The sequence below is a fragment of the Oryctolagus cuniculus genome, chromosome 1, assembly GCF_964237555.1.
Source record: "Oryctolagus cuniculus chromosome 1, mOryCun1.1, whole genome shotgun sequence".
NCBI lineage: Eukaryota > Metazoa > Chordata > Mammalia > Lagomorpha > Leporidae > Oryctolagus > Oryctolagus cuniculus.
In genome coordinates this window covers 206,272,334-206,299,388 of record NC_091432.1, presented here as the reverse complement: position 1 = coordinate 206,299,388, position 27,055 = coordinate 206,272,334, and the positions used below count along the sequence as shown (strand labels likewise).

At 35.8% G+C, this 27,055-nt stretch overlaps 1 pseudogene; it reads left to right on the top strand.

Moving 5' to 3' along the window:
- Window positions 1-11,576: 11,576 nt before the first annotated feature.
- LOC100340457 (3-beta-hydroxysteroid-Delta(8),Delta(7)-isomerase pseudogene) overlaps window positions 11,577-27,055 on the top strand; it is a 54,993-nt pseudogene continuing 39,514 nt past the window's right edge.

Here is a 27,055-nt window from a genome sequence, read left to right as displayed (position 1 = left end):
CTACAGATTGGACGATGGGAGGAGAGAAGGAGTACATGGAAATTTTTCTAAAGATCCGAATATGGCTTTTCTTTGTTAAATAAACACATGTTTGTGACACACCTACAAAATGCTTCAGCAGTTTGACTGCTAATTGCAGCTCTCAGTAGGGTGTTCTAGAAGAAATCAGTCATGAATAAAGAAAGTTTAGCAGTTCAGCTCCTCTTTTCCCTCTACTATTATACTCTTTATCTTCACATGTACCCTGCTAGAGGAAGACATCCTCAGATAACATACCAAGTGTTTAATGTGCCACTTAGTAAGTATTTACTGAGTTCCTTATATTCTAGGACTTGTGTGATAAAAAAACAACTAACTGTAGGCATATAGAGCAATGGTGGTCTATTCCACTTGGTCAGTTGGGTTTTGTTCTTATAATATTAAATCAGAGGGTAGACACAAAAGCAAATGTATTCCCATTGTTCACACATTTTCACACGTATGACACACTCACATACATGTATACATATACAAAACATGCATGAGTATACACGTGCCTTTGATAAGCTGTTGCTATTCCTTCAAGTGTATAATGCTGCCACTATAAACTTTTTTTTTTTTTGACAGACAGAGTGGACAGTGAGAGAGACAAAAAGGTCTTCCTTTTCTGTTGGTTCACCCCACAATGGCTGCTGCAGCTGGCGCAGCACACTGATCCGAAGCCAGGAGCCAGGTGCTTCTCCTGGTCTCCCATGCGGGTGCAGGGCCCAAGCACTCGGGCCATCCTCCCCTGCACTCCCGGGCCACAGCGGAGAGCTGGCCTGGAAGAGGAGCAACCAGGACAGAATCCGGCACCCCAACCGGGACTAGAACCTGGGGTGCCAGCACCGCAGGTGGAGGAGTAGCTTATTGAGAGCGGCAATGGCCCCATTATTAACTTTCAAATAAAAATTCAATACAAATGGAAATATAAGGGTGGATGCCTGTCTAGGCAGCCAAGAGACTGGTTGAGGTACCTACATCACCCATCAACGTGACTGAGTGAAATGTTTCTGTTCCCGATTCCAACTTCCTGTTAATGTACACTCTGGGAGGCATCAGAAGTTGGCTCGAGTGATTTAGTTCCTTCCATTCATATGAGAAATTTGTTTAGAGTTCCTGGCTCCCAGCTTTAGCCCCAGGTATTTGATAATGTATAAATCTGGATATCTCATTAGAAAGTAATTATGGAAAAAATAAGAACATTATGGGGATCATGAAGATTTCAGACCAAAGGAAAAGGAACTATCAAGCTAAAGACTCAACAGTAAACATATTCCCCCAAATTAGTTACTTTGAGATGCAGATTAAAGTTCCAGTGAAGTTGAATGTTTTCAGATCAAAATAGCTCTCTGTTTCTATGTATCTTTTATTATATGAATATTTCAACTTCAGCCTTATTTTTAAGCCCAGGAAATTCATTCGTCCTCTGAATGGAAACTTGGAACTTGCTTAACCAGTTATGTTTGATTTTGAAATGGATATTCTCTCTCTCTCTCTCTCTCTCTCTCTCTCTCTCTCACACACACACACACACACACACACACACACAATTAATTCATACTGATTCTGTCCTTGTCTAACCTTAGAATTTTTGATGGTTTGGTGCTGGTGCTGTGGCTTAGCTGGCAAAGCCACTACTTGCAGTAACAGCACCCCATATGGGTGCCAATTAGTGGTGTCCCAGCTGCTCCACTTATGATCCAGCTCTCTGCTATGGCCTGGGAAAGCAGTAGAAGATGGCCCAAGTCCTTGGGCCTGTGCACACATGTGGGAGACCTGGAAGAAGCTCCTGGTGCCTGGCTTTGGATCGGTGCAGCTCTGGCTTGCAGTAAATTGGGGAGTTAACCAGCAGATGGAAGACTTCTCTCTCTCTCTCTCTCTGCCTCTTCTCTCTCTGTGTAACTCTGACTTTCAAATAAAATAAATAAATCTTTAAAAAAAGAATTTTTGTTGGTTTCCTTTCAAATACAATAAAAAGAGTGTGACACTTATGAGCTGCCTAATAACAGATACCACAGGGACGTAGATATTTCTGAGTTAGGTAAAGTATCCAAAGAATCATGCTAGACTATCTACATGCTTTGGACTTTTTATGTAGCTTCTAAGAGATGCTTTTCAGAGACATTAAAGAGGCACTAAGAGTATTATCAGTTCAAGTGTTTAAGATTTTTCAGTGAGGATTTCCTTGCTTTGGAAGATTCTGCTCAGTGTCTTCTGCAGCTCATCGTCACTAGCTTACGTGTTTTTACGTTCTCATCACTGACATGCTCCCTAGATGAATATATCAGATCCAGACTTTGAATATATCTGTGCCTCAGTTATTCCCTGTCCCACACACAGCGCAATTCCTTTCCTCATTTACAGTCTTACGTCTTACAGACAACTGAAATATAACATCTCAAAAATTAAGCTGCTTTTTCATAAATTAATTTTCCTCCTGTGCTTCTAATACTAAATATAGAGACCACACTCTAGAAATCCTGAAAATTGAAATGGTTGGTACACTCAAAAGGGTATCTTATCTCCCCTGAACTCTCATCCAGCTTGATCAGAAAACACTTGAGTATTTCTCAGATGCATATTTTCCATTTCTCAATATCTAAGTTTAAACTTCATCCTTTTTTTGCATACCTTCCAAGAGTTTCTTGTATTCTGAGCTAGTCTTTTATTTTAGTTTCTTTCCCTCTGCAACTCAGCTCACAAATCAATTTTTACATAGCCTATAGCAAAATCCCAATTTGAATGCATCACTTGATCTTCATCATCTGTAACTAAATAAAACCAATATGTATTTATGAGACAATGACTTCATGAATTGGTCTAATCTATGTTTCTCTTGTCATTAACTAACCACTCTGAGCTCTGTCTTGAGCAGTGGGGTGTTTGTGTGTGTGTATTTCTGAATCTGTTCATTTTTGCTTCCATTTTTTTTTTTTTTATTCTGGCTATCTCACCTGGTGAGTTCTTACCCTTAATCCAGAATAAGTGGAGGTGAGGATTCAGAAGAATCTTAGAAATGGTAAACATTTGCTTAATACCATCAATTGAACAATCTGTTTGTTTATTAAAATAGTATTTTCTGGAAAGTTCCTTGAAGTAATAATAAAGATATTTAGATCTTTTATTTTCTTGGGAAAAATTTATAGGTATAATAAAGAATGATGAATATAGAGTCAATTTCATGATACCAAATAATTTTTGTTCTCAATATGTGTACATAATTAATGCTGAGTTTTTACTGTTATTGTTATTATTGATGTTGTGATCCTAATTTCACCTCCAGACCAGTTTGACAAGAAGAACAAAGAGCTACTCAAGCATCATAACATTTACTACGCAAATTTATGCACACTCAAATGCTTTTTACTGTCTCTTTATTTTAAAGATGAAATTAATGTGATTATGGTTAATTAATTTACTTTGATCTTGATATAATATGAAAGGCCTATTAAAGTGGAAGGATACATTTTCCAAAATGTCCAACTAAGTAAATAATCTGTGGGCAGGCGCCGAGGCTCACTAGGCTAATCCTCCACCTGTGGCGCCAGCACCCCGGGTTCTAGTCCCAGTCGGGGTGGTGGATTCTGTCCCGGTTGCTCCTCTTCCAGTCCAGCTCTCTGCTGTGGCCTGGGAAGGCAGTGGAGGATGGCCCAGATGGTTGGGCACTGCACCCATGTGGGAGACCAGGAGGAATCACCTGGCTCCTGGCTTCAGATTGGCTCAGCATGCCGGCCGCAGTGGCCATTGGGGGGGGGGGGTGAACCAACGGAAGGAAGACCTTTCTGTCTATCTCTCTCTCTCAATGACTAACTTTGCCTGTCAAAAAAAAAATCTGTGAAAAATAAAGTATTGGATTTAAAAGCAAAAACTTGGAAATCCTCCTTTAGATCCCATCAGAAAAAATCAGAAAACAACAACAAAAAATCCACTTTAAGCTGATTCTTCATCACATCAACCCAGAATTCTCTACATTTTATCCTGACTTATTTTTCTTCATAGACTGTATCACCATATTATAAAGATCTTTCTTTATTCATTTTTATCTATCTCCTCTGTCCACACTAATTTGTAAGCTCCAGAAACTTTGTCTCCTCAGATTCCAGAATAGCATCTCAAAGTAGACGCTAAGTAAATACTTGTTGTATAAATGAATTAAGAATGGCCTTTTCCTCTTGACTGTAAAATATTTAAGAAGAAATAAAACATTTTAGCTATCTAGACACTCAAATATTGCATGGTGTGTAACAATGGATTCTACGAAGATAGAAAACTTTAATATGTCAAGTAGGTAATTGGAGAGTTGTGTATGAAATTTAAAGTAGTGGATGAAGTAAGATGGGAATAAATGAGACATATTTAAAAGCAAGATGTCTGTTAAACAAACAGGATGAGAACCAATGGGGTATGTACTAGAAACTAAACCCCAATGATTTGTATCCTGTTGATAGTTTCTTTCTGCTTAAAAAGAATGTGCTTTCAAAAAGAATTCTGTTGCTCCTTGCCCTGTCTACAGATGAACTATTTAGTAAGGCAAGTTAAAGTAAAATAAAACTAGCAGTTGAAAAACCATAATAACAGAAAAAAAAAAACCCACAGATTGCTCATTTTAATGGTTGATATTCTCAGCAAGGATCTGGAGATGAAGTTTGCATTTCTCTCACTAAATTTCATCAGCATTCCATTTATTATGTAATTAATTCCAAGTTTATTTTCTCCATGTGATTTGGTAAATCAGGGAATATTTACTGTTACCCAGTCAAATTTTTCTAAAAAACTTTCTCTCTTTCATATGTAGCACAAACCCCATCTTTGGATCTGTAATTCTTAAATTTTGTGTGTATTCCTTTTTTAATCAAAGACTTATTTATTTGAAAGGCTGAGCTTTTATAGGGAGACACACACACACACACACACACACAGAGGTCTTCCATCTGCTGGTTGACTTTCCAAATGGCCACAATGGCTGGAGCTGGGCTAGTATAAATTCAGGAACTAGGAGCTACCACTGGGTCTATCACTTGGAAGCAGAAGGGCCCAAAGACTTGGGTCACCCTCTGTTGCTTTCCCAGACACATTGCAGGAGCTGGATTGGAAGTGGAGCTGCCAGGCCTGGAACTGGTGCCCATATGGGATGCCAATGTCGCAGGCAGCAAATTTACCTGCCACTCCTAGCTCAGGTCCCAAATTAGGTGTATATTGTAGAGTAGCATTGTTACCAATGCTATATTAATTTAGCTCCTTTTTAAAATTATGCCCTAGGTGAGGTTTTCCAAAGCTAGGAGAGAGGTACTGGAAAAAGATATGGTCTTGAAGTGAGGAGGAGTCCTGGGCAGCTATAGACAGAACAAAGCATTATCATAAAACCATGTGTAGGATAGAACACCAGCATTTTCCAGTGGAGGGACTGAAGAAAATTGCTCATTCTGAAGGTTCTGGTTGTCCCATTCAATGATTTCTGTTATTTGAAGGTCTGCAACAGTTTTTGGCTTGTCCTCCTAGGGGCAATTGTACCCTTTCACTTGACCAGAGCCTCTGATAAAGTTTCCTCCAAAGAAAAAATGATGTCCTTGCCATCTGGAAGATTGGTGATGCTGTGTAAGTCACTGTGTGTGTGTGTATGTGTGTGTGTGTGTGTGTGTGTGTAAGAGTGACAGTCAGTACTGGACAGTGCTGAATCCTACCCTTAGTTTATAATTGTATTTTATATTGTTTTATATTGTTATTTTTACTGTTTATTATTATTTTTGCTAATAAACATTGTTTTTATTGTGGCAAAATTACACCACATAAAGTTTGTCATTTTTATCATTTGTAAGTGTACAATTGTTTGTGACACTAACTATATTCTCACTGTTCTACAAGCATCACCACACCCACTTTCAGAACATTTCCATGTTTACAAGCTGAAACTTTGTACCTGTTACATAATAGCTGTCTACTCCTCCTTCCCCATTGCCTTGCAACCATCATTCTTCTTTTTGTCTATAAATTTGGCTATTCTAGGTGATTTATCTAAGTGGAATCACTCAACATTTTCTTATGTATCAGACATATTTGACTTACCATATGCTTTTAAGGTCATTCTTATTGTAATATGTATCATCCATATTTTATGCTATGGAAATATGCTTTTGACATATTTTATTTTGTTATTTATATATTTATTGGAAAGAGTTGGGTAAAAAAAAAAGGAGAGGCAAAGAGAGAAAAAGCTTTCATGCACTGGGTCACTTCCCAAGGTTCTCAATGGGTATCTTAATTGCTGCAGAAAACTCCTGCTCCTAAAATATTTTAATATAAATAGTGTCTTTTATGTTGATGGTTAATATTTAGTCAATCAGGGTGGCATTTAGATATCATTTGCAATATTCAAAGCAAAATTTCACATATAAAAAGTGGCTAATACTAATCACCATAAATATCATTTTAGAAATATCCATCAGAAGTAATTTAGTAGTAAAATTAACATTGCTGAAGATACATTCTTTGCTGTAACATAGGCACCACTACCTTGGTCTGACAGTCCACCAGCCCTTAAAAAGCAGTTTCTAGGTCAGTTTTGATGGCCTTCCTCTTCTCTCTGCAATCCATAGAGAACATTTTCCTTAACCTAACACTATTATATCTACTGCAGAGTGACCCTTTTCACAAGGAACTTGTTATAATGCCTAATAATCTATTGCATAATTCTCTATTTTTAAAAAAATTCTAAAAAACAGGAAATTGGATCTTTTTCACTCTGAAGAAATGTTTAACATTTGAAGAGGTAACCATAGTTACTGTGACTGAACATTATACAACATATACATGTACTGAAACATCACTAAATACCCCAGAAATATGCATATTGTATGTGTCTACTATTTTTTAAATAAAAATATACCCTTTCCCCCACCCTCATCCCCAAAAATGGATTCTTCCCTGAACTTGTGTGAACAAATTTTGGAAATACTTATCCTGTTTTTTTGACAGAATTGGAATAAAACTTCCTTTAATGTAATATGCTAACCTGTAATGAGATTGAGGAAGGAAACCTGTATAACTTCCTCCAGCCTCTATTTCCTGGATATGGGCAGAAATTTGACACATTGGCAAAATTAACTTTTATGTTTTCATAGCAGTGTACATACTCACATATATGCCAGCCAGACAACCATTGCCAGTCTACCCAGCCTCCTTTAGGGACATGCACATACTGTTGGCAAGCAAATGGCAATTAGGAAGGAAATAAATGGAAATTGGAGGTGCATGTCCATTATTTAGACTGAAATGATTGGACAAGACCAGACAGCACTACACTGAAGAGGGAAATATTAGTAATATTTCTTCTGTCAATTTCTGCAGTGACACTGGTACCAGGTTTATAAGAATGCATGAGAGGGAGAAAATTGCATTTGAATTTAGAAGAAAAAAATATACTTTTGGGAACCAAGTTAATATATGATCTTAAATACTTAGATTGCTTATCATTAATCAGAAAAATATAAAATAATAATATTTTTGTAGGAAATTTTTCTAAAGATTTTTGTAAGTATAATATGATTTGCTTCAGTTTTGGCTCACAGGCATTTTCAAATTTACAATGTCACTGAGATGGAAAATATTACAGATCACTTGGCTAGGCTATGGCATCCAGTTATTTGTAAAATACAGGTCAAGCTATTGCTATGATCATAATTTTAGATATACACAACGTTTAAGTCAGTTGAATTTAGTAAACAGATTATCCTCCATAATATAGGTGGGCCACAGCAAATAAATAGAACCTTAAGTACAAAATATATCAGGATTCATAAAGAGAAAGAAGTTCTCCTCAAGACTGCAACATAGAAATTCTATTTGAGTTTCCAGCTTGCTGCACTGTGGCATTTGAGCTCAAGACTGAAACCAACTCCTGTGAATTTACAACATGTTGGTCCTCTTGGCTAAGTTTACACTTGACAGCCTCCACAATTGCCTGAGTGAAACTATTAAAATTACTCTCACTCTCTCTTCCTATCCTTTCTTGATTCTGTTTCCATGGAACTCTGACTAATATATACAACAGTTTCTTTCTACTATAAAGTTATTAACAGTTTTGCTAATGAGATATTGGTCTTTAATTACATTGAATGCTTTCCATTAATCTACTAATAATCATGACTGCTTCCTCTATAGTTAATTCAAACAGTGAGCTGTATTAATGTATTTTAATACTAAAGGTTTATTTAAAAAATTACCTTGTCTTTGGGTGGGACTTGACCATTAAATTATTGAAGTTAGATGAGCAGCAAGGATATTCTTAAAGATGAGCTAACTTTCATTACCATTCATGATAAGTGCTATATGGATATGGCATATTTTCTAATTATCTGGTCTACATAGACTACAGCAGTATACATCATAGTAACTCTTCAGGATAGAGTCAGAAGCAAGTTCCCAGAAATAGGAAGTAATAGAGAATAAGCTTTCATATTCTATTTATATGCCAGAACATCTGCTCATGCACAGATAGAATTCTCAATCTTCCTAAATCATGTACATGTGGATTCTTCTCTCCCCCTGCATCTCTCGGTATACTTATACTTTTGCTCGGTTTTCCATTCCACTTAATAAAAATATTTAATATATTTAAAAATATTATTTTCTATATCACTAAATTGGCTATATTTTCAGAAAATAACTTTTTAAAGGCCTAATGTAAAACAATTTTGAAGCTCCCCAGAGCAAAGCTACCAAGCTTTGAAAAGGAAAGCTATTACTTTTTACTTAAGTATGATAGCATGAGACTTAGATTGACTTTTATGACATATTTCAATAAGAAAAATAACAAAAATCCATTTGTGATACGAATAAATCAAAATGTGCACCATCTTTTCCTTATCCCCTTAATATCTGAAGTTAAGTTGATTGTTAATAGTGAAGCTAAAACTTGGAAGATAAAGAGAGAAGGAGATTGCTTCTTTATTATCAGGAATCACATAAATCCTGTATATGCTTTTGTGAGGAAAGCTAAACATGATGGAAAAGTAACTTACATTTTTGGAGTGAATGAGTTCCTGACATCTCATATTTGGAATATGACCCCACTGAGCACTCTTGACTTCAGTAGTTGTGAAATAAATAGATATTGTCTCCACAGCACAGCTAAAAATTAGACTGAGGTTTCTGAACAAACAGTTCCATAAAACATGCTGTACTCATGGTTAATTTAAGTAAATAACTTTTATCTCAGTACTTACAAATAAATAATAAGTTTTATAAAATTCATTTTAATAAGCTAAAACTGCTGGGGAATTGCAAATATTCCTCTAGTATATCATCTGAACAAAAGTTCTAAGCTAGCAGAATCAGAAATATTTAGTGGACTCGGCAAAAGCCTTTCCATGTGGGACACTGACCTATTTCTTTTCATCATTTTGATGCAGTTTTACATGATTTCTAACCCTCATTGTTGTTCAAGTACTTAAAGTGGAGCAAATGAAATAATTTGTTTTCATGTCTTCCATTTCCTGAATGCAGGGACCATATTTTGTTTCTCATTATGTGCCACTGCTTGGCGAGGTGACTAGAACAGAGTCATTTTTCAAGGCTTGTTGAATATATAACATCCCTGATAACATTTTGTAAATATTCTTCATTGCATTGAAATGGATATTATTACAGTTCCTCTTATATACCTTGATCCTTGGACCCTGGTTCAAACATTGCAAGAAGAGGCAATTAGGATAACTCATATGTCTAAAGGTACTTTTAAAAACTGATGTAGTGAAATAATCATTATAATTATAATTAGCTATGACTTTCTCTATAGAATGCCTATGGAATTTACCAACAAACCACAGTTTGCTCTACTTTTTTTTTCCTTTTATGACTGTTATTATCAAGTAAATGCCAATACAGAAATAGAAAATGAAAGATGCTTTCCAAATTTCAATAGACCATTATATATATTGATAAAAACAGACTAAATGTTTGACTTGAAATGGAAATTTTTCCTATAACTGGAATTTTCACAAAAATATGTATCTGATATAATGAAAGTTTCTAGAAAAGGCAACTAATTCTTTGTGATTAATTTCTACTTTGCTACATTATTTGCTGGAGTAAGTTATTTTTTAAAAGCAGTGTTCTAGAAGTACTACTTTATAAGTTTCTCTATAAGAAAGTTCATTAGCTTTCCACTAAATGTAGAGTTTGATCAGGTAGTTTTATAAATATAATAGAAACCCTCTACCCCTAAATAATAGAATATTTTGAAACATTGAAATGTAGTATAGTTATTACAGACACAATCTCCTATCTATTTATACAGAATTTAATTGTCATCTATGCCACTTACTTTGGCAAAATGTGTAACTATGCATACCCTTCGTTGTCTCTATCATAAAGTGTATGTTAAAAATGCAACATTCTCACAGAGTCATCATGAAACTAAATGAAATAATGTTATTAAAGATCTTAGTTTTTACTCATCTTTATCATTATTTAGAACATTGACCAGACATTCATAAAAGTAGCGAAACATCATTTCCTTTGGTCTCAGTCCTGAGCAACTTTCAAATAGCGTTTTTGAATTTTCAAAGAACTATTCGTTTCAATAAGTCAGCTCTGAATTTATTATTTTATGTTTTTGTTTATGTTACCAATATTTTAGCTATCAAATCATGTCTACAAGTTTAATTTATAAAGTAAAAGTGTCCAGCTCTTGAAGAGTGATGCCAGCAAGAGGAGAGAATAAATTCCCACCTTCATTCCCCCTCAGAAACATCACTTTAACAACCACCCATGGATACAAATATTTCAGTGAGAGCTTTAAATCCAGATGAGAGGATACAACAGCCCCATGGAGGACAGAAACAAGAAAAGTGACATTGAAAAGGTAAGAACAGATTTACTTCACTCATATTATCCTGCCCAAGCACTGATCCACAATTTTCTCCTATGATAGAAAGAGTACAGTTAGTAAACTTTCAAACTCGAGAGACCTGATTGTATTTCATCTCATCCAGAATGTAGTCAACTAGATTTTCTGGGTTTAGCAAAGAACAAATAAAAGAATAGGATGCTCTCAACAACCAGTGCATGAATCTCAAAAGCTGGCTCATGCACTCTGATATCTACCTTTTCTGTGACCACCAGTATAGCCTGCCCTTCAAAACAGAATTCAGCAGAATGTCCACCTGTGGACTCCAAAAGAAGACTTACCCAGGGACACTTCTAGCTGCCTTACCTGCAAACTTCCTTGCCTTGCTGGCAAGCCTTCACAAAGCCCCCACAAACTACTCATTCCAGAGATTCTCAGTGAGCTCAATAATTGAAAGAATTTCCTATCGGAGAATCAGAGGTGACTCCTTCTTCAGATGTGCAGACAACAATGCAAAGCTGCAAGAATCATGAAGAATTGAATAACAGCACATCACTAAAGACAAAAAACTAAAGTTCTAGTAACAAACTCTAATGAAATGGGGATTTATTATCTGTCAAGAAATTAACAAAAATAGAAAAGATTATCAGTTAACAAAAGAACACGCATAGACAACTTAACAAAATCAAGAAAACATTCATGAACAAACATGAAGTTCAACAAAGATATAGTTACCTATAAAGAAAACAGATATTCTGGAACTGAGGAATACAATAACTTGATTGAAAAGTTAAATATAGAGTTTCAAATTCAGTAAAAAAAACGAGGCAGAAGAAACAACGTTGAACACATGTCTTCTGAAATATTTTGTCAGAGCAAAAGAATAAAAAAGAATGATGCCTACGGCACTAATTGAATATCATTAAATTAACTAAGATTCCACATAATGAAAGTTCCAAAAGGTGAAGAGGATGAAAAATTGAAATAAGGTGTTTTTAAAGAAAAAATTGCTAAAAACATCCCAAATCTTGAAACTGAGAAGAAAATCCAGATTTATAAAAATCCGTTTATACCCAAGAGGTTGAATCTAAAGAGGTCTACACTGAGACATATTAATTAAATTGCTGAAAGTCAAAGACAAAGAAATGATTTTTGAAGAAACAAAAAGTGACTCATCCCATACCACAGGAACTCAATTTTCTGATTAAGTGCTAACAATTGATTGAATCAATAATAAGAACTTCTCAATAGACAAGTCCAGAACTACATGACTTCATAGGTGAATTCTACCAAATTTTTAAAGGATATTTAGTATAAATTCTTCTTAAACTCTTTGAAAGAAAATGAAAAAAACGCATTCAAGCGTATTTTATGAAGGCAGCATTGCCTTGATATTAAAACTCGATTGAAAAAGAAATTGTAGATCACAAATCTGATACGACTACACATTTAAAATTTATTAAGAAAATATTATTAAAAAATCAATTTCACTTAAAAAGATTAAAGAAATATTATTTCACAAACAATTGATATTTATACCTGGGATGCAGGGATTATTTAATAAATACAAATAAATCAATAAAACACAATACAAAAATAAAATTAAGGGTTTAAATTACACAATTTTTAATAGGTGCAGAAAAAGTATTTGAAATAACACTTCATCATTTCATGATAAAAACTGACCAAATTATATATGGAAGGAACTTATCTGAACATAATAGAGTTGTGCATGAAAAACAAGCAGCTGACACCGTAGTTAATAGTAAAAAAGTGGAATATTTTAAGCAATGCAAGAACTCTCACTCCTGAAATATTTATTCAATATAGTGTTAGAAGTTCCAGTCAGGGGAATTAGGCAAGAGAAAGAAATAAAAAGCCTCCAAATATAAAAGTAAGAATTAAATTTTTGTCCAATTATAGATGTCATGATATTATATGTAGGAAACCTTGGACACTACACAAAATATTAGAAATAATAGGCAAATTCAGAAAATTTCACCATGTAAAATCAGCATTTAAAATTATAAACAAAGGAAATTAAGCAAAACCTCAACAATAACAAAAAAGAATAAAATACTTTGTAATAAACTTAACAAAGGAGGAGAAAGATTATAAACTTAAACTAATAAAATATTAATCACAGAAGTTAAAGAATGCACATAGGTCTGGAAAGTCATCCCCTTGTTTCTGAATCTGTATATATAAAATTTCTACACCTTAAATAAGATTTTTAAAAAATGAAAAAAGTCTGTACTTCCTAAAGTGATCTACATATTCAATAAATTATCTGTCAAAATCCATGAGGACAGGTGGTAATAAAATAATATTGTAACTTCCTCCAAATATTGCTATGAACCTTCTGTAAAATCTGTATCTTGTTATGAAAACATAATTATTAATTTTAGAAAGGAAACACTGACATTTGCAACATGAATAAACTTTGGGGACATCATGCTAAATAAAATAAGCCTGTTAGGAGGACAAAAACACTATGTGATCCCACTTAAGTGTGTGATCTAGTATAAATGAAATACTCGAGACAGTAGTAGGATGGTGATTATCAGGAACTAGGGAGAAAGGAGATGGAGACATATTAATCACAGAGTATATAGCTTCATTTACACAAAATGACTAAGAGATCTATTCTATAGCATGCCACCTATAGTTATCAATACTGTATTATACACAAAAATTCTTAAAAGGTAGATATTATGTTGTTTTTCATAGCTATTTTTGTCGCTCCCCCATTCGTGGAGGAACGACACTAATCCCTGTGCTGTTCTTTTGTCTGCTCGGCCCTTCCCGGGTTAGCTGTTGCTCCCTCACTCGCGGAGGAACGACGCCATCCCGGGTTAGCTGCCGGCCCCTCCACCTCCGTGGAGGGGCAGCACCCCCCGCCGCATTCCCCGCTTCCATGGAGGAGCGGCACACCGCCGGCCGGCTCTTTCGGGGGCTGCTCAGATGTTCCTCAGGTGTTCCTTCAGATGTTCCTGGTGCATGTTGTCTCTCTCCTCCTTTATAGTCCTCTTCCACCAATCCCAACTCTGCTACCCACACGCCGAGCATGCTGCTCTCCTCCAATCAGGAGCAGGATCAGCTCCTGCAGCTTATCAAACTGATGAGGCAGCTGCGTAGAGGTTGTTTGGTCTCTCTCTCTCAGCGCCATATTGTGGGAGAGCAGATGCATAGAATAAGTCTTAATTCCAGTACTTAGTCTAGTCTCAGTTGCTCCCCACAGTTCCCCCTTTCTTTTTATTCTTTGGCATTGATACGCGCCTGTCTTCTGTGCCCCACAGCACACACTCTGCTCTGCTCTGCTCAAGTTGCCTGCAGGTGCTTACAGCCCTACCAATCAGGCAAACCAAATCCGGGTCCTCTCTTAGCCATGTTGTGGGGAGGTTTTTAGGTGCTGATGCGTGCTTGTGTTCGGTGCCCTGTGGCGCATGCTCTGCTCTGCCTGCCCACAGGTGCTTACCGCCTTACTAATCAGGCAGACCGCATCGCCGTGTTGTGGGGAGGCCTTATTTTTCTCTATTTCTCTATCTCCGGGCATTCCTATTTCTCTTACTTTACTTCTATCTGCCAGCATTCCTATTTCTCATTTTACTTCTATACTTCTGTTTCTCTTATACCTGCGGTTTCCCGGTGCCCGCCCCACGGCGGCTTCCCGGCACCCCGCCCCGTGGCAGCTTCCCGGCTCTGCGCGGCTTCAGCCTGCACTTCTCTCATCTGCGCGGCTTCCCGGCTTCGCGCGCTCTCCGCGGTCTCCACGCCTTTCGCACTAGCCCCGCGCTTTCTATCTACTCGCGCCCCGTGCACTCTCTCTGCACACGGTGGCTTCCGCGAATCACGGCCTAGCTCACGTTTCTGCTACTGGTTTAGTTTTCAGTCTAAGTTCCCCGGGCTAACCTGACGAATTCCAACCTAGCTTACGTCTCTGCTTTTCGGTTTGGCTTCCCGTCTTTTGCTCCCCAGGCTGACTTGACGAATTCCAACGTCTCCGCTTCGGCCTACCCCCGCAGCTTCATTTTCCCTAGCTTATATTTTTCTCTACCCGGTACTTTTCCCAACTTTCTTCCAACAATATTTCTCTCTCATTTCTCCTAGCTTCTCTCCACAGTCCGTATCCAAGTCTGTTTCTTCTAGCTTTCACTTTCGCTTTCAACCTTAGCTTTCTCCTAGCTTCTCCCCGCAGTCCGTATCCGAGTCCATGTTTCTTCTAGCTTTCACTTTCACTTTCAACCTTAGATTTCTCCTAGTTTCTCCCCGCAGTCCATATCCAAGTCTATGCTTAGGCTTTCACTAGTTTCTTCCGGCACTTTTTCTGTCTGGCTTTCCCCTAGGCTCTTTGCTATTCTCTCTCTCTCTGGTATTTTCCCGCTTTTTCCCGCTTCTTCCCTCCTAGGTTTCATATCCGAGTCACGGCACCATTATGTCGCTCCCCCGTGGAGGGGCGACAGCTAACCCGGTACGGCGTTGTCCCTCCGCGAGTGAGGGAATGGCAGCTAACCCGGGAAGGGCCGAGCAGACAAAAGAACAGCGCAGGGTCTAGTGTCGTTCCTCCGCGAATGGGGGAGCGACAATTTTCATTTTGTAATTAACATAAAAATTAGCTATTGTGTTTACCATGTCCAATATGATGTTTGAAATGAAATGGTTAACATAGGTAACCAATGTACCATTACTTCACATAGTTATCATTTTTGGGTGAGAACAGTTTGTATCATATATCCCTGGTGGGCACGCAAATTAGTACACCCATTATGGAAATCAGTATGAAATTAAAAAATAGATCTATGATGTGACCCAACTATCCCACTCTGAGGAATATATATCCAATGGAAATGAAGTCAGCAAAAATGAAAGAGATATATGCACTCCCATGTTTATAGCAGTTCAATTCACAATAGCAACAATACGGATTCAATCTGGATATCCATCAACTGCTGATTGGATTTGAAATGTGGTATATTTACATGAATGCCCTCCATATACATTCTTCTTCTTTTTAAAATATTTATTTTTTGTGATAAAATCTTTGTACATAATTTTATATTTTATAACATCTCCCTCAAATTCCCCAAGCCACCGAAGCCCTTGCTAATCATCACTGTACTCTGTACTTCTAGGAAATGAACTTACTATTATTCAGTCATTTAAAAAAGAATGAAATCATAACCTTTGCAAGAAAATGGATGGAACTAGAGATCATTATGCTAAGTGAAAGAAGCCAAACTCAGAAAGACAAATACATCCATTAAGAGTGTATAAAAATTGTATGGCTGCCAGATCATTGGTTATTTACTCACAAATATTGTTTCACTGAATCATATAAATGACAAGACACTCTTTTTTCCATGTTATAATCATTGCCATGAATCTCTCATTCTGATATTAGTATCTCAGTTTTTAAGAAAAAGTTGTATATATGTTAATGTATAAATTGTCTTCAGTTGCAGCAAATATGGCATAATGCTAAAAATTATAAAATAAAAAGTGAAAAAATTCATCTACTCTCAGCATTTTTCAAGAATACAATACATTGTTAACTTGTCATTGTGCTGTGAATACTTTCTTAGAATTCCTCCTTTGCTCCATCAGTCCCACTATTGGGTGTATGTTCAACAAAAATGAAATCAATGTGTCAAAGAACTATCTATACTGCCTGCTTTATTGTAGCATTATTCATAACAGCCAAGATACAGAATCACCTGAAGCATCCATCCACAGATGCATAATAAAGAATGTTTACCTATTTACAGATAATGTATTTACTTCTAGCTGTCCAGTTATAAAAGAAGAAATTCCTGTAACTTTTGACAACATAGATGAAACTGGAAAACACCTTAGTAAAGCAAGCACAGACACATACCATGTGATCTCTCACTTATGCATATGTGGAATCTAAAAAAAGTTCATCACATAGAAGTATAGAGTACAATGGTAATTACTAAGGGCTGGTGTGGTTTGGGGAATTTGGGGGAGATTTTATAAGATACAAAGTTATGTTCAGTGCTCTTTTCACACAAAAAATAAATATTTTAAAAAGAAGAATGTACAGGGTGGACATTTGACACAGCAGTTAAGATGGTGCTTGGTATGCCTGCATCCCATATCTGAATACCTGGGTTTGAGTATTGGGTCTGGTGCTATTTTCAGCTTCTGCCTTAATGTGCATCCTGGGAGGCAGCAGGTAATGGTCCTACTAGTTGGCTCCTTGTCATTTACATGTGAGACCCAAGTTGGATTCTGGGCTCCCGGCTTCAGCCTTACCCAGAAATGGTTTTTGTGGGCATTTGGAGAGTGAATTAGCAGTTGGAAGATCTCTCTATCTCACTTTCTCTCTCTCTCTCTCTCTCTCTCTCTCTCTCTGTGTGTGTGTGTGTATCTCTCATCAATAAAATTAATTTTTTTTTAAATTAAGAAGGCAAGAGGAAACTTTTTGAAGTAAAAGATATGGCAATAGCGTGCATTATAATGTTGCTTTCAAAGGTGTAGATTTATCTCCAAACTTGAAGTCATATATGTTAAATACATATAGATCTTTGTATGCCAATAATGCTTCAATAAAGTATAATAAATGGTGATCAAATAAAATGTTTTGTCAAACTTTGTTTTAAATTTTTGGCAAACAAATTAAGAAAATAATATACTACTGTAGTTTTAATGATTTTAAGGCTATTTTAAAATTTATTTTATGTGAGTGAAATTGAACATCTTTTTATTTTATTATTGTTTATAGCCCTTGCCTATTTTCCTGCTGGACTATGGTCTTTGTTCTTTTTATTTGTTGAATTCTTTATTCAATAAAACCTTGAAGTCTTTGATTGTAATGTGACTTGAAAATATATTATCTAAATAGTAACTAAAAATTAAGTTAAGAAGTTTTCAGACTGAAATTCTGGTTTTTCATTTGTATTATGTATGACTCAAGTCAAAATACCATCCTCTATCTTCTACAGTTTACTTGCTTGTGAAATGGAAACAATTCTTAATAGGGTGTTTGTAAAATGAGATGATCTACACAAACCACTTAGCACAGCACTGAGAATATAGTGACCACTCAATAAATGTTACCTAAAAGTAAATAATAATTCTTCTATGAGCTCCCGAAATAGTTTTCCTCTGTTTTTGTCTGATTTTATAGATAATATATTACAGATTATTATGAATAATAATGCCTAACACTTAACTTTGTTATGTTAGTATTTTCTTTCCATTGGGATTGGCAGACCCGGACGTGTGGTTTTAATGATGCTTTCAGACTTCCACCTGGCTGTTGCTGACCAGTCAATTGTTGAGTAGGATGTATGTGTTACCCTACTTTCATCTTACACGTCCTTTGATTGACCTATATTAGAATCATTGAAAAAAAACCATATGATTTCCAGGCATTGTTATAAACCATATAGTGTAAGCATTGTGCATGTATCTATAAGTGTGTGGGCACACACACATGTGTATGCACACCATTGTATGCACCTTTATGAGTGTTTAGTTTAAGAGAGGACACAGAAGATCAACATGCCTTAGAATCTTATGAGGCATGGTGAAAAATCTGTGTTCAATTCCTTAGGAAAACTTATCCTCAGAGAAATTACCAAGACTACTATGTAATTGCTATTTCTGTGAAATGGAAGTTTATCCCTAGAGAAATTAAAATGTAATGGGTAAAGCCAGATCAACTGAAGTTTGGAGGGAAGCAAGGTTAATCTGAATAACTACCATGCTATGTCTAGACACAAAATAATCCTCAGGGAAAGTTGATTTTTTGACAGACATATTGTCGTTTCTATTCCTTATGATAACCTTTTGTGTGTTGTTTACTCCTTATGCTGATAAATTTATGCTAATTTTATGAGACAAGAAAAACTTTAATGCACCTTTGTTTCTTGCAATTCAATCACCTAGAAATAATTATTGCTAATTCAACCACCTAGAAATAATTATTGCTAATGTTGTAGTGCTCATCAACTAATTTCATATATACTTGCAATTAGAATTGAAAAACTAATACTGGTTATTGCCTTGAAAAAGTCTAAATATGCAGATGGGCCATATTATTATACTAATATAGTCTTTTCTCCATAACAAATGCTATTTATGAATATAAATAAAATACTTCAGCATAATTTTAAAAGATGTTAATGTAAAACTTTTAGATTTCCCCCAAATTACAAAAGTAATATGCAGTTCTCATAAACCTAGCATTATTATTAACATCACATTATGGTATATTTATTATAATTGATGGACAAATTATATAACATTATTATTAACTCATGTATTTTTTTTTTTTGCACCTAATGATGAAAAACTTTATTCTGCATCAAGGTATCTGGAAAATGAAGCTGCGTTTGGGGCACATTATAGATGAGAAATGATCCATGTACAGTGAGTACAAAATAATCACAGAATTACTTCTTAGCTAGTACCACATACTCCAAATTACCAATGCTTAAGTGAAAATAAAATGATTTGCCACACTAAAAGACTAGAAGTGAAACATGACAGAATTTAAACCAGCACCTATCTGTATTTAAAAAAAAAAATCAAATATTGGAAAAATCAAATGTTGAGGAACAGCTCTGGACTTCAACATCTCCTCTGAAATCCAACCAGTAAGCAAGTCCATGATTTTTTTTTAGCAATTTTTCATTCATTGTATGAAAATTATGAATGCAAGGTGAATTTATTGACAAAAAGGGCACTTTTTGGCTAACACTACAAAATAAACTGGTTTTCTGAAATTATTTAGGAAAACATTTCAAATAATTTTCCAAGTGTCTAACTGATACGCTGATCTTCAGAAAATATCTAGTCTGTAGAAATTCATCTTGAGTATGAATGAGGCAAATGATTTCTAAAGCATTACATATGCCCAACTGATGTATTTTTTCTATTCTAGGATTAGACCTATGAATCATTGTTTCCTTATCCACTTGTAAAAGAATGGATCTTGGTGGGTTCCTGAAATAAAATTCAGGAAAGAAGGGGGACTCTCTAAGCTGTACCTTCTAAAACTTCCTCACACTGAGCTATACAATTTCACATTGCAAAAATTCATTTAAATCGACCAGAAAAGTGTTCTTACCAGACAGTTATTTACCTGTCTATTCCAGGTAAATTGATCTTGACTGTAATTCCCTGGACTCTTTCGTCCTCCTAGGTTTTGGGGGTGGATTGGTGGGACCTCAGTGTTCTGATGGGCCCAACAAAGACAATGTGTTTGTTTTCATTGCATTCTTATATTCCTGATCATGACAATTTCAAGATATTTGTATTTCATATGTCAAAATGGAAGTCTATAAATAACTTTAAAAACAATTTAATGACATAGTTGTATTTGTCACTTTAAAAGTTTGTGGAAAACTCCATTAAGAGTTTTTATACAATATGCATTTCCATGAGTTTATTGAAGATTCCTCATATGCATGGATTTCAAAAATTTTTGATACCAATATAAACTTATCCTGTAACTCTATTTTCCATGACCCCATTGAAATGCCATTATAATATATTCCAAATGCTATTAATTGATATTTCCCAGATATCTGATGTTTATAGTAATAATTTTATCATAAACCTTTGTGTATTTCTATGATCATTGCCCTAGGATAATTTCTTAGAGATGAAGTTTTGTCAAGAGGTACAGTTTTAATAATTTTGATATGTATTGTCAAATTGTTTCTATGTAGTCTAACCAGGCTTGATTCTTTACTACTTGATTTTGAGAAAGCCTGTTTTCCTGGCAAATATGTGAAGTTATGTCTTTTTAAAAAAATATTTGTTTGAGAGGCAGAGTTACAGAGAGAGAGATGGAGAGACAGAGAGAAACGTCTTCAATTTGCTGATCCCTCCCCAGATGGCCGCAATGGCCAGAGCTGCTCCTATCCAAAGTCAGGATACAGGTGCTTCTTTGGTGTCTCCTGAGTGCAGGAGCCAAAGTACTTGGGTCATTTTCTACTGCTTTCCCAGGCCATAGCATAGAGCCAGATCGGAAATGGAGAAGCCAGGACTCCACCCAGCACTCATTTGGGATGGCGGCGCTGCAGGTGGTGACTTTATCTGCTCCTCCACAGCGCTGGCCCCTCTATTAATAATCAATGACACACTTTTAATTTTCTTCATAGTCACAAGATTAACTCTCCACTAACTACAGAATTGAACAAGTAGTATGTAGAAAATCCACAGTTCCTCAAGAGTATAGAAAAGGGTTAAGGACAATAATCAAATCTCAAAATGTCAATTTTGCTTATATATGTTGCATTTGTTGTACTCTGTATTAATTATCACAAATCAGGAAAATGTATATTTGTCTTTGGGGGACTGGCTTATTATACTGAGTATAATGTTTTAAAGTTGCATCCATTTTGCTACAAAAAACAAGATTTCACTCTTTTCTTATGGCTTAGTAGTATTCCTTTGTGTTTTTGTATATATATATATATATATATATATATATATATATATATATATATATAAATAAATTTCTTTATCCAGTTAACAGTCAATGGACATCTGGGTGGATTCCATATCTTAGCTATTGTGAGTTGAGCTGCTATAAACGGGAGGGCATAGATAACTTTCTCATATGCTGATTTATTTTCTTTTGGATAAATTCTCAGGAGTGGAATGGCTGGATCATATGGTAGATCTATTTTTAGATCTGAGGAATCATCATACTGTCTTCCATAGTCTGTGCTAGTTTACATTCCCACCAACAGTGGATTAGGGTAACTTTTTCCACACATTCTCATCAGTATTTTTATTGTTTGATTTCTGATGATAGCTATTCTATTGGCGGTGAGGTGTTTTTTCTTTTCTTTTTTCTTTTTTCTTTTTTTTTTTTTTTTGCATTTCCTTAATGACTAGTGTGACTTTGAGCATCTTATCATGTCTGTTTCCCATTTGTATCACATTTTTTGAAAAATGTTGCTAATACCCATTTCTTAATTGGAATGCTTGTTTTGCTTTTGTTGAGTTTCTTGAGCTCCTTTTGTATTCTAGATTAATCTTTAACAGTCACATAATTTGCAAATTTTCTCTCATTGTATCGGTTACCCCTTTACTTTACTGAGTATTTAATTTGCAGTGCAGAAAATTCTTACCTTAGGCCGGCGCCGTGGCTCAATAGGCTAATCCTCCACCTTGCAGCGCCGGCACACCGGGTTCTAGTCCCGGTCGGGGCGCCGGATTCTGTCCCGGTTGCCCCTCTTCCAGGCCAGCTCTCTGCTATGGCCAGGGAGTGCAGTGGAGGATGGCCCAGGTGCTTGGGCCCTGCACCCCATGGGAGACCAGGAAAAGCACCTGGATCCTGGCTCCTGCCATCGGATCAGCGCGGTGCGCCGGCTGCAGCGGCGGCCATTGGAGGGTGAACCAACGGCAAAGGAAGACCTTTCTCTCTCTGTCTCTCTCTCTCACTGTCCACTCTGCCTGTCAAAAAAAAAAAAAAAAAAAAAAAAAAAAAAAAAAAGAAAATTCTTACCTTACCTTGATGTAATCCCATTTGAAAATTCTTCCTTTTATTGCTGTGCTGCTAGAGATTTATCCAAGAAGTTTTTGTCTATGCCAATGTCTTGTGATTAGCTAGGTTTTCCTCCAAAAATTTGATGGGTATAAGTCTTAGATTTAGATCCCTGAGGCATTGTGGGTTGATTTTTGTATAGGGTATGCAGTATGGGTCTTGTTTCATTTAGAGATCCTTTCTACAAGGAGTAGTTTTAGCTCATTTTCCAAAGATTAGTTGATTGCAGACATGTGGATTAGTTTCTGGGGTCAGTTTCTAGTCTGTTCCATTGGTCTGTCTATTTTTGTGTTGGTACTAAGCTGTTTTGATTATAACTGCCCTGTAATATGTTTTGGAATTAGGTAATGTGATACCTCCTGCTTTGATACTGTTTAAGATTGCTTTAGGTATTTTGGGGTCTCTTGGGATTCCATTGGAATTTTGGGTCAGGGTTTCCAGATCAGAGAATATTATCTTTGGTATTTTGATTAAGGCTGTTGTATTTTGTCAAATGCTTTCTCTGCACTTATTGAAGTCATCACATGGTTTTGGCTCATCAGTTTGTTAATGTGATGTATAATATTTATTTCTATTTGTTGAATCATCCCTGCAAACCAGGAATAAACTCTACTTGTCAAGTGAATAATCTTTATTATGTGTTTACCCCTAAAAAAACTGCTATTCTTTAGTAGTTCTGCTCTATTGAGTTAAAATTAGATGCTAACCCTTCAGATCTAGTTAAATAGATATAAACTCAAAAGACACTTTGTATTTCAAGTGTCAAAAGTGTTTCCACAGCACAAATAACATGTAAGTAAACAAATATAAGAATTCATTGATTGTCATGGCTTAGTCATATACATTAATGAATGACAGCCAATTGTGAGGAATGAGACCAGATTTAGCTCAGCTACCAAATTATGATGGCCAAATGAATATCTCACAAGTATTTGGCATCTCCATGAAACAATCCTCCCATCATTCAATACATTCCCATATTTCCTGGCAGAACATTATGCCATGAATTAACAGATTATTTTCAAGGAGATTAATAAGCAAGTGAGTGTAAAGTGTGAACAAGTTTGAGGAAGAGAAACACAGAACAGTTTCTGAGTCAGGATGTAAATACAGTTGGAATACAGAAATGTTTAAGAATTAATTTACATCGCCTACCTGGGCACAGTAAAATGATTTCTTTCTTATATTACCAGAAGCAGTGAAAGTTATTAGTGCCCTGTGAGAAACAATATGTAGAAAGAGTCCTAAAATGCTCCTACTATTTGACAGAAAATCTTTTTTATCTGGATGCTTGATCATATTTATTTATGATTACATAGTTACTGCTGAAAATATGTAAGTATAAACATCACAAAGGATATGGGAGATTTTCTACCCATGTAGCCTAGGTAGATTGGAATTCTACTGGTTGTGCTATTATACCAGGGCTGAGGGGGAAAGTTTGAAAATGTTACATGTTTACAGATCATGTCCCTGAAAAGAAAGAAGTCATAAGGGATGTGTGGGACAATAAAGTGGTGATTTCCTAAGGTTGGGGACAGCAGGACTAGGGTGAAATGAAGAAAGCCTGATGAAGTAACACTAGGCTATGGTGAGAGGAGAAGGATGTTCTGGTGTTCTATGACATAGTATGGGGATACAGATAACAATAATGTAATATGTACAGCTGAATTAAGTGATTTTGATGTTTTCACTATTAAGAAACGATAAATATTTGAGGACCTATTTATGTTTAAACATTAAACACTACACAATATATGCATGTAGCAAAAATCACATGATATCCCATAAATATGTAAGATTTTTATGATCAGTTAAAAACAAGATAGAGCAAGCTGTGATTCTCAGCCCGAAAGATGGAATTGCCAGTAAAAATATCAGTAAAGAGAAGCATATCCAATTGACAAAGAGGAAGTGTTTGTATAAACAACTGAAATTATAGTTTTCTTGCTAGGTGACAAATGACATGATGCAGGTGATGAGGGCAGAGATATGTGAAAGAAGGATTCACTTATTGGCAAGGGCCAGCCATGAATCAACTTTGTAAGAGGTCTGAACTGTACATGTGGATTTAGGATCTGAGGGCCTTAGAGGAAGCCTATTGTTACAGAGAGTCAAGATGAGAGCTAACAGTTGAGAGCGGATAATAGCTAAAATTTATAAGTATGCACAGCTATGTGTTTCCCTTCTGCACAACATAACAAAGTGTACAGGATTTCGAACTCAAGGTCAAGCTCTCTGGCTTCTGATGTGTGATCATTTGCTTAAGGTGGTATCTACCAGATTTCTCCATGATAAATGTACATTTTCCCTGGGTGATGCTATGGGACTGTGTGAGTAATATGCCCTTTAACTGTCTTTTCCTCGGTTTCAACATTCATTGATGACTCTTGCTTGACACAGTTACTGGTTTCATTGTTAAATGTTGATTTCTTTTTTCATGTTTTTACCTGCAATGTTTTAGATAGAACTTTTGTGTTCCCCTCTCGCAATTTAATTGTTTCATATTCATTTAGTCAATGTAGTAAAATCCAATAATGCTATTATTCATGCTTATGTTCAAATCTTCCCAAATATGGCACTGAGGGCTCCTCAAGCAGCTCTGGTGTCTTTTTAACAGGTTTCAGTCAAATTCTTAAAAGTTTTTTTTTTTCTGATGGAAACAGTAGCTTCCTTAATTTTTGTTACAAAGAAATATTCCACATCCTTCTGACTCCTTGGATGGGGAAATGGTACTTTTAAAATTAGATCTGGTGTTACATGTGTAGCTTGTATTGGGGGCGTCACTTCTAATCTATTTCAGCAAACAGTCTGTGCTTTGAGTTCACAATGGTTCCCTTAATTTCTGTCCAGTAACACAGGATTCTTTCTTTCATTTCTGTGTTTACAAATTGATTTTCACTTCTTTCACAATGAAAAACTTTGTTTATAACAAGATATATGCCAATTCATTTGCTTAATATTAACACACAACACAGCGTTTGGGAATTATTATACAGATACCATAATCAACATAAAACCCTCTTATAAACATCCAATACATCTTCACATTTTTCACTCTAAATCATAACCAACTGTATTGATATATATATAAACATGGCTCAAAATTAAAATACAAGAAAAGTTTGAAAGTGCCTTTATCTCTTTCCATCCTTTTGCCCAATTCTTACCCACCAATCTCATAAATTTCTGGTTTTCATTCCTATGTATATTTATGTACACACACACACACACACACACACGATAATTTCATCACCTCTTTCTTCATCCATCTCAGAAAGACAGCATGCTACATATGCTCATGTTATGTCTCCCATCCTCCCCCACTTAACATTATACTATTAGGTTATAAAAATTTATTTCATATGTTTATACTGGTAAAACATTCGTGTTGCAGGTGTACAAAAGCTGATTCAATTAATTTCAAAGTTTGCACATTTAAATTATTCCCCATGTTTCTCATTGATAAAAATTAATCTGATTTTTGAAAACTTGCTGATATTGTTGTAGAATGAATAATTATCCTACAGACACACTGTTGATGTGATATTTCCAGAAATAGCTAATATAAAACCATAGCCATCTAATGAGTTTCATACATGCTGTTTTTAAAATTCATCTGTTTAAAACTGAGCTAGGGGCCAGCACTGCTGCTCACTAGGCTAATTCTCTACCTGCAGCACCTGTATTCAGGGTTCTAGTCCCGGTTGGGGCACCAGATTCTGTCCCGGTTGCTCCTCTTCCAGTCCAGCTCTCTGCTGTGGCCCGGGAAGGTGGTGGAGGATGGCCCAAGTGCTTGGGCTTCTGCACCCGCATGGGAGACCAGGAGGAAGCGCTTGGCTCCTAGCTTCGGATCGGCGCAGCACGCTGGCGGTAGCAGCCATTTGAGGGGGTGAACCAACGGAAGGAAGACCTTTCTGTCTATGACTCTCTCACTGTCTAACTCTGCTTGTCCAAAAAAAAATAAATAAATAATAACTAGATATTTCATTATCATGTGATTACTGTGTGTTTTTCAATTCTTCTTATTTTATTAATGATATCTATTCTAAGCACTTTAGTTCAACATAACATAATCAAACATACAATTTGTTTTACTCAATTTTTATCCTTTTATTTTTCAAATTTTTATTACTGTGATGAGAACAGATTTCATATATTTCATATGTTCAGATCTAAGATAATAACCATATTACTCTCCCCCTTGCTTAATCTCCCTCTCTCCTTTCTTTTTTCCTTTAATCTTTGCAAAAATATAATTTTAATCTCTATAATTACAGGCTTAATTCACTACCAATCAAAATATTCAGCAAATGAAACGTAGGAAAGCCACAGTTTCACAGGAGTATAAACAAGGGCTAAAAACAGTAATCATAGCACAACATTTCCATTTTATTCCTATACTATTTTCATATCCTATTTTAACTGACAATAAAAAGAAAAAACATATGAAATTTGTCTTTTTGGGCCAGGTTATTTCACTAAGCATAAGGAGTTCCACTTTCAACCATTTTGTCACAAAAGTCAGGATTTCATTCTTTATTATGGTTGACTCTATTCCATTGTGTATATTTACCACATTTTCCTGATCCTGTCATCAGTTGAGGGACATCTGTGTTGATTCCATATCTTAGATATTATGAATTGAGCTGCAATGA